We start from the raw sequence: 10,399 nt of genomic DNA on the forward strand, positions 1-10,399 counted from the left end.
GGTATATTGGGGGATGGTGGAAAGAAGATTCTGGTCATTTGGGAGCGTAATGATTAGGGTACTATCTCTGCCAAAACCTATGTTGATCATATCTTAGTCCCTACAATTTGGCCATTTTAGTATCACGACAGTTGGCGTGTGGGTTTCTCTCTTTGGCTAATGGAGGATGGAGCATCCTCCTACCGGGCCTGCCTTACTCAGTCCTATCGCGATCTCTGCAGAATCCCTTCCCTCAGATGGCCACTAGCATCACTGGATCTTAACCCTATAGAAAATATATGCATCCTCATCAAGACCCATGTTAACCAACACCAGCCACGACCTAGAAGCCATGCCCAAGTCATTGAAGCTGTAATTAATAAATGGAATAAGATCACAAAGAAGGAAATTGTGAAAATAGTGCATAGTATGCCTGAAAGGATTCAAGCTGTCCTCAGTGCCAATGAGGGACATACCCGTTGGTGAGTTGTGAGTGTGCGTGGCGGTGGTGATTCTCCTCTAATTTGAAGTTTAATTAGAAATTCTGATCGGTCTAATCCCCTGGCCTGCTCTCCTGTCAACTCCCCCTGTTTCCCGATTTTTTCTACCAGGGGCTGTATACTCAGACCTCAGCCATTACACAAGATTGTGTCTACTAGGATCTAACCCGCACCAAACTATGGCCCTACCTCCTACCGTACCAGGCCCCCTTCGTACTCTTGGGGCTTTGGAGGATGATGAGATTCAGCATATGAACGTGAAACAACTCCAGTACCAGTTTGTCCTCAGTAGGAACCTGGCTGTTATGAATACCGAGATCCGATACCTACGAACCACCCTAGGTAGGGTAACCTCTCCCGAAATCGAAATCTCAGGTCTCCAACACCCCCCTCCGGCCCCCTGACGGGGCCCGCGCGTCATCATACATATCGATCTAGGTTGCGCCCTGTGAGTATTATACCACAGAATCGAAGGTGTTAAATTAACACTGTATACGTCGCCGCCGTGCATCCGACCGGATCCTGTTCGCAGAATATATAAGAGGGGACCTTCGGCTAGGTCTGGGAAGTATAACGGAGTGAATCCGTCAACTATCCAGAAAGTTACTAGGCTTCAAGAACGAGATATCTTCGGCATGGGCCGTAAGTAACGGGACGTTTTCGCGCAAAAAAAGATGATGATGAATAGTAAAGGATCTTAATGAAAGACCAATACATTCACATCTACCCTACGATAACCAGAAGAGTCTGGAACTCCTGAAAATACTACCATCGAACCCAATGAAGTTCGAGGAGTATTACAACTAGGTTCCGGTACATACTGCAACCGAAGGGGTGACTCCCAAACCGGTAACAGTAACCAGAATCCTATTACCCACGGCAACCAAGGGTTACCGACCGAGGGATTATCTACCAATCCTATAGAAAGGCTTCCTGCAGGCAAGTAGGAAGTCCTCCGGAAAAGACCTATTGGTTGGGTATGGAGTTATGAAGAGTTGAAGTTAGATGACCTAGAAAGTCGGTAATAACAACTATCTTCGCAGATGCAACCTGCAGACGAAACTGATCATTTCGTCGACAAAGGAGACGATTGGAGCCAACACAGTTCGACTTGAGAATTGGGCCATTTGTCTAAAAAGACTCTCACCATCGGATAATTACTATTGGAAACAGCATGACTTCCAAATAGTCATATTATAATTATCAAAGAAGGTGTGATGATTTTCAGGGTCTCCAGGTGTTTGCACCTTGGAGGAAAACCCGACGTTGCGAGTTATATTGGAAAAAGGTACATGGTTGTATGTTAGTTAGATGTAGTCCGCGAACACTCAGACGCGAAATATAAGTATCGAAGTGCCTCCCAAGCTCTAGACATCATCAAGCAACGGAGAAGAGACCTTAACAATATAATATTGTTCTTACGATTTTACTTTACTTTACCCTACTTTACTTTGCTCTTAGTAGTCATAAAAGAAACAAGTGAAGTTCGAGCCTTCCTAGACAATCTCCGTCTATAAAAACGAATCTCGATCGGCCCAGACAACTCTGAAGTCTATCAGGTTGTCTCCGCCTAACGCTGGCCAACTAGGTACTGACTACACCCCTCCCTCGCCCTATCCGAGACCCGACATCTGTACTCCCCGAACTGACCCCATTATTCCAGCAACTCCAACAACAGTTACAAGTAGCCTTACAGCATTGCGTGCCGCTCATGAGAAATTCCAGATGCTCTGCCCGGAAGCCCGCCTAGGTACCACCGAACAAGATCTTGTATGAGCCAATGCCACAGTCACCTCGCTCAACACCTTCCTCGTCAATGCCATGCGGGGAGCTGGCCCTGCAAATGGTAGCAAGAAGACATCCATTCTCAGTTCCGACAAGTTCGATATCACCATCGAGAAATTCTACCCCTTCGTCACTAAACTTTGGATAAAACTACAGGGTGACAGCCACTGGTTTACTGATGAATAATACCGCCTCACCTTCACCATCTGACTCCTCACCTGTCCCACCTTAACCCAAGTACAACACATAATAACACCTCAGTGCATCGACTAAGAGAATATAGAGGCCCAGATGATGGAGCTGGAGGTAGCCTTTGGTGATCCAAACCGCAAGGCTACTGCGGAACGCACCATGAGGACATTGATCTAGAAGAACCGACCCTTTGTAAAATATTTGGCTGACGACCAATGCTTTGCCACTGATACTGACTGGAACGATGCCGCTAAGTGAATCTCGCTCAACTAAGGCCTCAGCTCAGAGCTGATGGATGCCTTGGTTACTATACTGAACCCCCTAGTCCCTTACCAACTATACTAACCTGCTCAAGCATCTGGACCAAAATATCTGTGCCTATGTAGCAGAAAAGAAATCTTCCTCCTCCTCTTCCTGGCGTACTGCTGCCACGACCCTCCCAAGACAAGTGACTCCTGCCCCAACTACTACCGCTACTGGTACTGCTCCTGGCCTGATTGACATTTTGAGTGACCGGTACCTCCTTACTGATGCCCAATGAGAGGACAGGATACATCGTGGACTCAGCCTCTATTGTGGAGGACATGGTCACAGGGCCTTTGAATGTTCCAACAAGAGACCTCGTGACATGTACAGCGAGAATACTCTCCTCCTGGCTCCTCCTGATGTCTCTGAGGAAACCCACACTGACTCCGAGTATTCGGAAAATTAGTGGTCTCATTATTAGGAATACCAGGATCTGATACCCAGAAGTCACCCTAAGTAGGGTAACCCTACCCAGTATCGGAATCCCTGGTCTCCAACACCCCCCTCTGGCCCCCTACGGGGCCCACATGTCATCATACATATCAATCTCAGTTGTGTCCTGTGACTATAATATCTCAGAATTAAAGGTGTCAGAATAACACCGTTTATGTTGCTGCTGTCTATCTGACCGGATCGCGTTCACAGGATATATAAGAGAGGACCTTCAGCTAGGTCTGGGAAGTAAAACCAAGTGGATCTGCTAACTACTCAGAATGTTACTAGGCTTCAAAGATGTGATACCTTTGGCATAGGGTGTAGGTAACAGGACGTTTCCACATAAAGAGATGGTATTGAATGGTAAAGGATCTCAACAAGAGACCAATACATTCACACCCATCCTACAATATCTAGAAGAATCTAGAACTCCCAGAAACTCTACTATAGAAGTTATTAGACTTCATGAAGTATTGTAACCAGGTTTCAGAACACGTTGTAGTTACAAAGACAACTTCTCATACTACAACGGTGATTGAACTCCTGTTACCTAAAAGCAACCAAGGGTTGCTGACTGAGGGAATAATTATCAACCCAATAGAATAGCTTTCTGCATATTAGTAGGAAGCCTTTCGGAAGACATTTATTGGGTAAGGAGTTATGGAGGTTTAAAGTCAGATGACCAAGAAAGGTTGCGATTATGACTACCTTCACAGATCCAACCGAGAGGTAAAACTGATTATTTCATCAATAACGAAGACCATTGGAGTTAACTCAATTCAACTTGAGAACTAGGCCTTAATTCTAAAGACTCTAAAGATCGGATAACTACTATTGGGAACAGTATGGTTCCGAGTAAGTTATATCATAATTAGCAAAGAGGGTGTGGTGAATTTTATGGTCTCCAGGTGTTCACACCTTTCAAGAATACCCGACATTACAAGTCATAATCAGAAAGGTACATAGTGGCATGATAAATAGAGTAGCCTACGAACACTCAAATGTGGAACATAAATATCAAAGTGCCTCCCAAAGCTTTAGACATCATGAAGTAACAGAGAAGAGACCTTAACAATATAATATTGTTTTTACAATTCTATCTTACTCTACCAAATTTACTTCGCTCTCAGTAGTCATAAACGAAAAGAGTAAACTCGAACCTTCCTAGATAATCTCTATCGTAGAAATGAATTTCGATTGGCCTAGATAACTCTGAAGTCTATCAGGTTGTTTCCACCTAGCACCTATGTGCAGAACACAGCACTGACATGGGACATGTTAAGTCTTCTCCATGCCTTTCTATATCTAATTTATCAATGGATCAAATGGAAAACAGCATTGAGGATAACCACTTGGTAGTCGCATGTGATATCATAGACAACTAAAACTTAATTTATTCCTATACCCTCATCAATTCAGAAGCTGCTGGATATGCCTTTATAGATAAAGACTTTCCATACCACAACCACTTCCCATTGTACTACTTCAAAGAACTAATTGCCCTGGCCGTCATAGATGGTAGACCTATGGGCTCTAGAACCATCATCTACCAGACCATCCTAGACCTCCAGATCAGTAACCATCATGAGTCTATACCCTCCTATATTACTAGCATAGGAGGATACCCCTTAACCTTGGGCATACCTTAGCCTAAACAATATGCTATGACTATACAGTTCGCTAGTAATGCTTTAACCTTTAAGTATGACTACTGTCTATGACACTGCACTCCAGATGTCACCAGCATCTAAGGAGTGGAGGTCTCCCCTACTTCATGAAGGCCTATGTCCTAGAATGGGCACTTCATCACAAGGTGTTAGAAGAATATGAGGTCAGAAAGATAGTACCCTCAGAAAATCACAACTTCATGCCTGTTTTGCTGGAAAAAAATCAAGACCAACTGCCTCTCCACCAACCTGAAGACCATGATATCCTCTTGAAGTCCAGCTTTATCCACCCTGTAGGACCACTGTACCATTTGTCTCCCCTGAAGCTTGTGGCCCTGAAAAACATGGTTGGACAGAAATCTGAAAAAGGATTTCATACATCCATCCACCTCATCGACTACCTTGTCCATCCTGTTTATCAAGAAGGATGAGTCTTTGCGACTGTGTGTGGACTACTGTAGCCTAAATATTGGCACTATTAAAAATCTTAGCTTCATACTCCTGCTTACAGAAACCTTAATGTAAATTTCCAAGACTAAGATCTTCACCAAGGTAGTCATCCGAGAAGCTTATAACTAGTTCTGTATGAAGAAGGGTGAAGAGTGGAAAACTGCTTTCCACACCTACTATGGCCTCTATGAGCCAAAGGTTATGCCTTTTGGCCTCACCAACATTCCTGCTACTTTCTATGCATATATCAATAAAGCTCTCTGTCCTGGACTGGACTGATTCTATACTGCATACCTCCATATCATCCTCATCTACAGTATAACAGAGGAGGAACACGTAGAATACGTCTGTTGAGTTTTGAAGGCCCTTGTAGAGGCAAACCTGAATGTCAAGCCTGAGAAATGTGAGTTCTATGTGGACCAGATGGATTACCTGAGATTTATCATCACCACCAGAGGCATTCACATAGACAACACCAGGGTGGAAACCATTATAGCTTGACCTATCACCCACAGGGTATGCCACATATGTGCTTTTATCAGCTTCGGTAACTTTTACCACTAGTTCATCCGTGGCTTTTTACACTTGATTCGTCCTCCCACCGAGCTCACCAAGAAAGATAAACATTTTTTTCTAGACTGCCACATACCAGGGTACCTTTGATAAGCTTAAGGAAGCCTTTACAACTGCCCACATCCTAGCCTACTTTGATTTTACCAACAATGTCATTATCAAAACCGACGCTTCTGACTTCATATGTTAACTGGCATCAGGTCCCAAAGAAACCACCAAGGTGTGCTACATCTTGTTGCTTACTATTTGAAGAAACATCGCCCTACAAAGTACAACTATAACATCTATGATAAGGAGCTGATAGCTGCGGTCTGCGCCTTCAAGGTATGGAGGTGATACCTCATTGGATAAAAGGTTACCATCCTAACTGACTACCTGAATCTTAAGCACTTTACCACCAAATATCTCCTCCACTGCTGAATGGTGCGATAGTCTGACCTTCTCACTCACTTTGACTACCACATCGAATATCAGTCTGGGAAGCTTAACAGCATGGCAGATGCGTTGACATATATGAAGGACAAGACTGTTAGGAATACCAGAATCTGATACCTAGGAACCATCCTAAGTAGGGTAACCTCACTCGGAATCAGAATTTCCGGTCTCCAACACCCCCCTCCGGCTCCCTTACGGGGCCCATGCATCATCATATATATCAATCTCAGTTGCGTCCTGTGACTATATTACCACAGAATCAAAGGTGTTAGAATAACACCATATACGTCGTTGCCGTCTGTCCGGCTGGATCCTGTTCGCAGGATATATGAGAGGGGACCTTCAGCTAGGCCCGGGAAGTGGAACAGAGTAATCCCGTCAACTACTCAGAGTGTTACTTGGCTTCAAAGATATGACACCTTTGGCATTGGCCGTAGGTAACGGGACGATTTCGCACAAAGAGATGGTATCAAATGGTAAAGGATCTCTACTAGAGACCAATACATTTACATACACCAGAAGAGTCTAGAACTCCAAAAGACACTACTAAAGAAGCCAACGAACTTCACGGAGTGTTGCAACTGGGTTTTGGAATACATCGTAGCCATGGGGTGATTCTCAATACTACAATAGTTACTGAAACCTACAACCCAGAGAGCAACCAAGAGTTGCCGACCACGGGATTAATTCCCAATCTGGTGGAATAGCTTCCTGCGAGTTAATAGGAAGTCATCCAGAGAAAATATATCTGTTGGATATGGAGTTACAAAGGATCGGAGTCAGATGACCTATGATGTTTGAAATGAGGACCACCTTTGCAGATATAGTCAGGGATAAAACTGATCATTTTATCAATGGCGAAGACAATTGGAGTCAACTCAGTTCGACTTAAGAACTAGGCCATAAGTCTAAAGACTCTGCTAATCGGGATATTACTATTGGAGACAGTACATTTCCTCAGAAGAAATATCATAATTACCGAAGAGGGTGTGATGGTTTTCAGGGTCCACAGGTATTTGCACCTTGGAAGAAAAACTCGACGTTGCGAATTACGATTGAAGAAGTACATAGTTATATGATAGATAGATGTAGTCTGCGAATACTCAGACGCGGAATATAAATATCGAAGTGCCTCCCAAGCTTTAGACATCATCAAGCAATGGAAAAGAGACCTTAACAATATAATATTGTTGTTACAATTCTACCCTACATTACCTACTTTACTTTGCTCCTAGTAGTCATAAACGAAACGAGCCAAGTCCGCACCTTCCTAGACAATCTCCGTCTACATAAACAAATCTTGATTGGCCTAGACAATTTTGAAGTCTATCAAGTTGTCTCCACCTAACAAAGACACAGAAGAAGCCAATGAGAGATGGAATCACATGATACAGTTGGTATTGAAGTCCCAATCCATGGGTTTATTGGCGAACATCACGCTCCCTCTGGGAGCAGCGTCCCTTGAAGAACTTTGGCAACAAGTGTATGATACTGAGCTAAGAACCCGATAGATCCTAAAAGCCCTGGGATAAGGAGACTATCACTCTCACCTGATCTCCTTAGCTGAATATGCTAGAGAAGGCTAGCGTCTGCTGTACTGCAACAACCTCTACATCCACAACCATGACCCTCTTCATTTATAACTAATCCAGGAAGCCCTTAATCGCCTCGCCACTGGACAATGCAGTCAGGCCAAAGCTTATGGGCTACTATCCCGATAATACCTTTGGCCTGGTATGTGCTTCAATATAGACCGCTTCGTAGTTAACTGCCACATCTGCCAATGAAGTCGTACTTTCTGCCCTATACCCTTTAGCATCCTGCGACCCCTTCCTATCCCCAAACAACCTTAGGAGTATGTCTCTATGGACTTTGTCACCAGCCTTTCTGGAAGTCAGGGCCATGATGCCATACTGGTAATGCTGGATCATCTCAGAAAAATGCGCCACCATATCCCTTGCTGGACTACTATTGACGCTCTAAGACTAGCTGAGCTGTACCTATAATATGTTTAGAAATACCAGGGCCTCTCACTAATTCTCACCTTGGATCGGGGTACACAGTTTACATCAGACTTTTAAAAAATTATTTGTGAAAGCTTACAGGTTTCCCGTAAGATGTCTACTGATTTCCATCCCCAGATTGGTAGACAGACAGAAAAGGTGAACACTATCATGGAACAGTACCTGCATTTATATATCAACTATCTACAGGATGATTGGGCCTACTAGCTACCAATGGCAGAGTTTGCAGCCAAAAATCAGGTCACTGAGACTACAGACCTCTTACATTTCTTTGTCAACCAAGGTTATTACTCCCAAATGGACCTACTAGATACCCGCAAGGAGTCAGTGGTTGGGCACCCCCAGGAGGACAAGTTCTTTACCCGCATGCTATAAATCTACAACCACCTGCAAACTGTGATGACTTTCACCCAAGACAGCCAGCAGGAATATGCAGATAAAGGAAGACTACCTGCACCCTCCTTTCGGTCAGGAGACAGTATATCGCTGAGAGCCAAGAATATAAAGACTCCCTACGTCTCTCAGATGTGGAAGATCAACACCTCGACCCCTTTGCTGTCCTGGCCCCTGTTAGAACTCAAGCCTACCAGTTTAATCTCCCAAACTCTATAAAGATCCATTAAGCCTTCCATGTCTTACTGCTTGATCTCGTAGCAGACAACCCGCTCTTAGGAGAGGTGATTCCCCCTTTACCACCAGTGCAACTTGTCAAGGAAGAGGAATAGCAAGTGGCAAAAATCCTGCATTCCAAGATTGTTTGTACCTGGCTCCATTTCCTGGTCTAATAGAAGGGATATCAGGAGACCATTTGGGAACCGACAGAATCAATAAACCGATTACAAGCCATTGATAACTTCCACAAGTGTTACGCAAACAAACTCATCCCCTTTCTAGAGTAACACAGTGGTGCCTCTGAGGTCCTCAGCATAAGAGAGGGGCGCTAGTATCATGGCCACCCTGTTACAGGAGTGTGGGCAGTAGTAGGTTTTTAATTATATATACTGGCTTAGGGTTATAGCTGCATCAGTGGATTTCTTATGTATGTTTGATTGGATATAGTTATTGCATAACAGAAAGTAATAGAATCTTGTAGAAGGATAAATGACAGCTGCACAGAGGACAACTGATTACTAATTGGTGAACTTTTCTTTATTATAACAAGACAGCGTGGCTCCTTACTTTTAAATTTTTTACTCAATCTGGTATTTTCCAATCTAGACCTATACTTAGGACTTACAACTGTCTTTGACTTCTTGTTACCTGAACTCATAAACCCTGACCCTGTATCCCTGAATCCCGGAACTTCTGACCATATGGTACAATGTACTTGCACTCTTGAACCTTTACCTGTACCCTTGAACCTTTGGCTTTACCTGACATATACCTAAACCTTGGTATGCTCTGGGGTGCATCACTACACTTAGACCTCAGCTGTTAAGATACTACTGGTATTCTCCCATTCACATTAGTAGAAGTCAAATCAATTAGCCTTTAAATTCTGCCTTGACATAAGCAGAATTGAATAGCTGATTAATTTGACCTTCTTGGCTTTCTCTTTGAAATTATTCCTATTGACTTACTGGTGATTATAAGTATGGTATGTTTTTCCCCTCTGTGAATCACTCGAGGTTGAAGTTAACCTGTGTAACCTAGAGTTGTGGCTTGGAGTGGCATGAGAACCTCGCCTCTTTGTTCCTCTTTTACTTTAGACTTATTCCCAGTTTAATCAAATAATGCAGTAGCGAACTGTCTCTCCCCTCTAGTAAGGTTTTTAGGCATTTTCTCCCCACATCAGTATAGCTCTCTCCAGCTCTCACTACTTTCACTGCATGTACTACATTGGCCTATAAGATCTAAACTCTCCAATGCCTATAACTTGTAGCTTCCCCCTATTCTTTGACATCAAGAAGGACTTCGACAATGTTTTCCCCAATGACTTTTTCTATATATTATACTCCTGAGGCATTCTCATATAATACTGCTCCTGGACCAGATCCTTCCTAACATGCAGGCAATTCTGTCTCACTTTCAAGGACTCACACATCATTTTTAA

This window comes from Tuber melanosporum (assembly GCF_000151645.1).
Source record: "Tuber melanosporum whole genome shotgun sequence assembly, scaffold_89, strain Mel28".
In the NCBI taxonomy this organism is placed as follows: Eukaryota; Fungi; Ascomycota; class Pezizomycetes; order Pezizales; family Tuberaceae; genus Tuber; species Tuber melanosporum.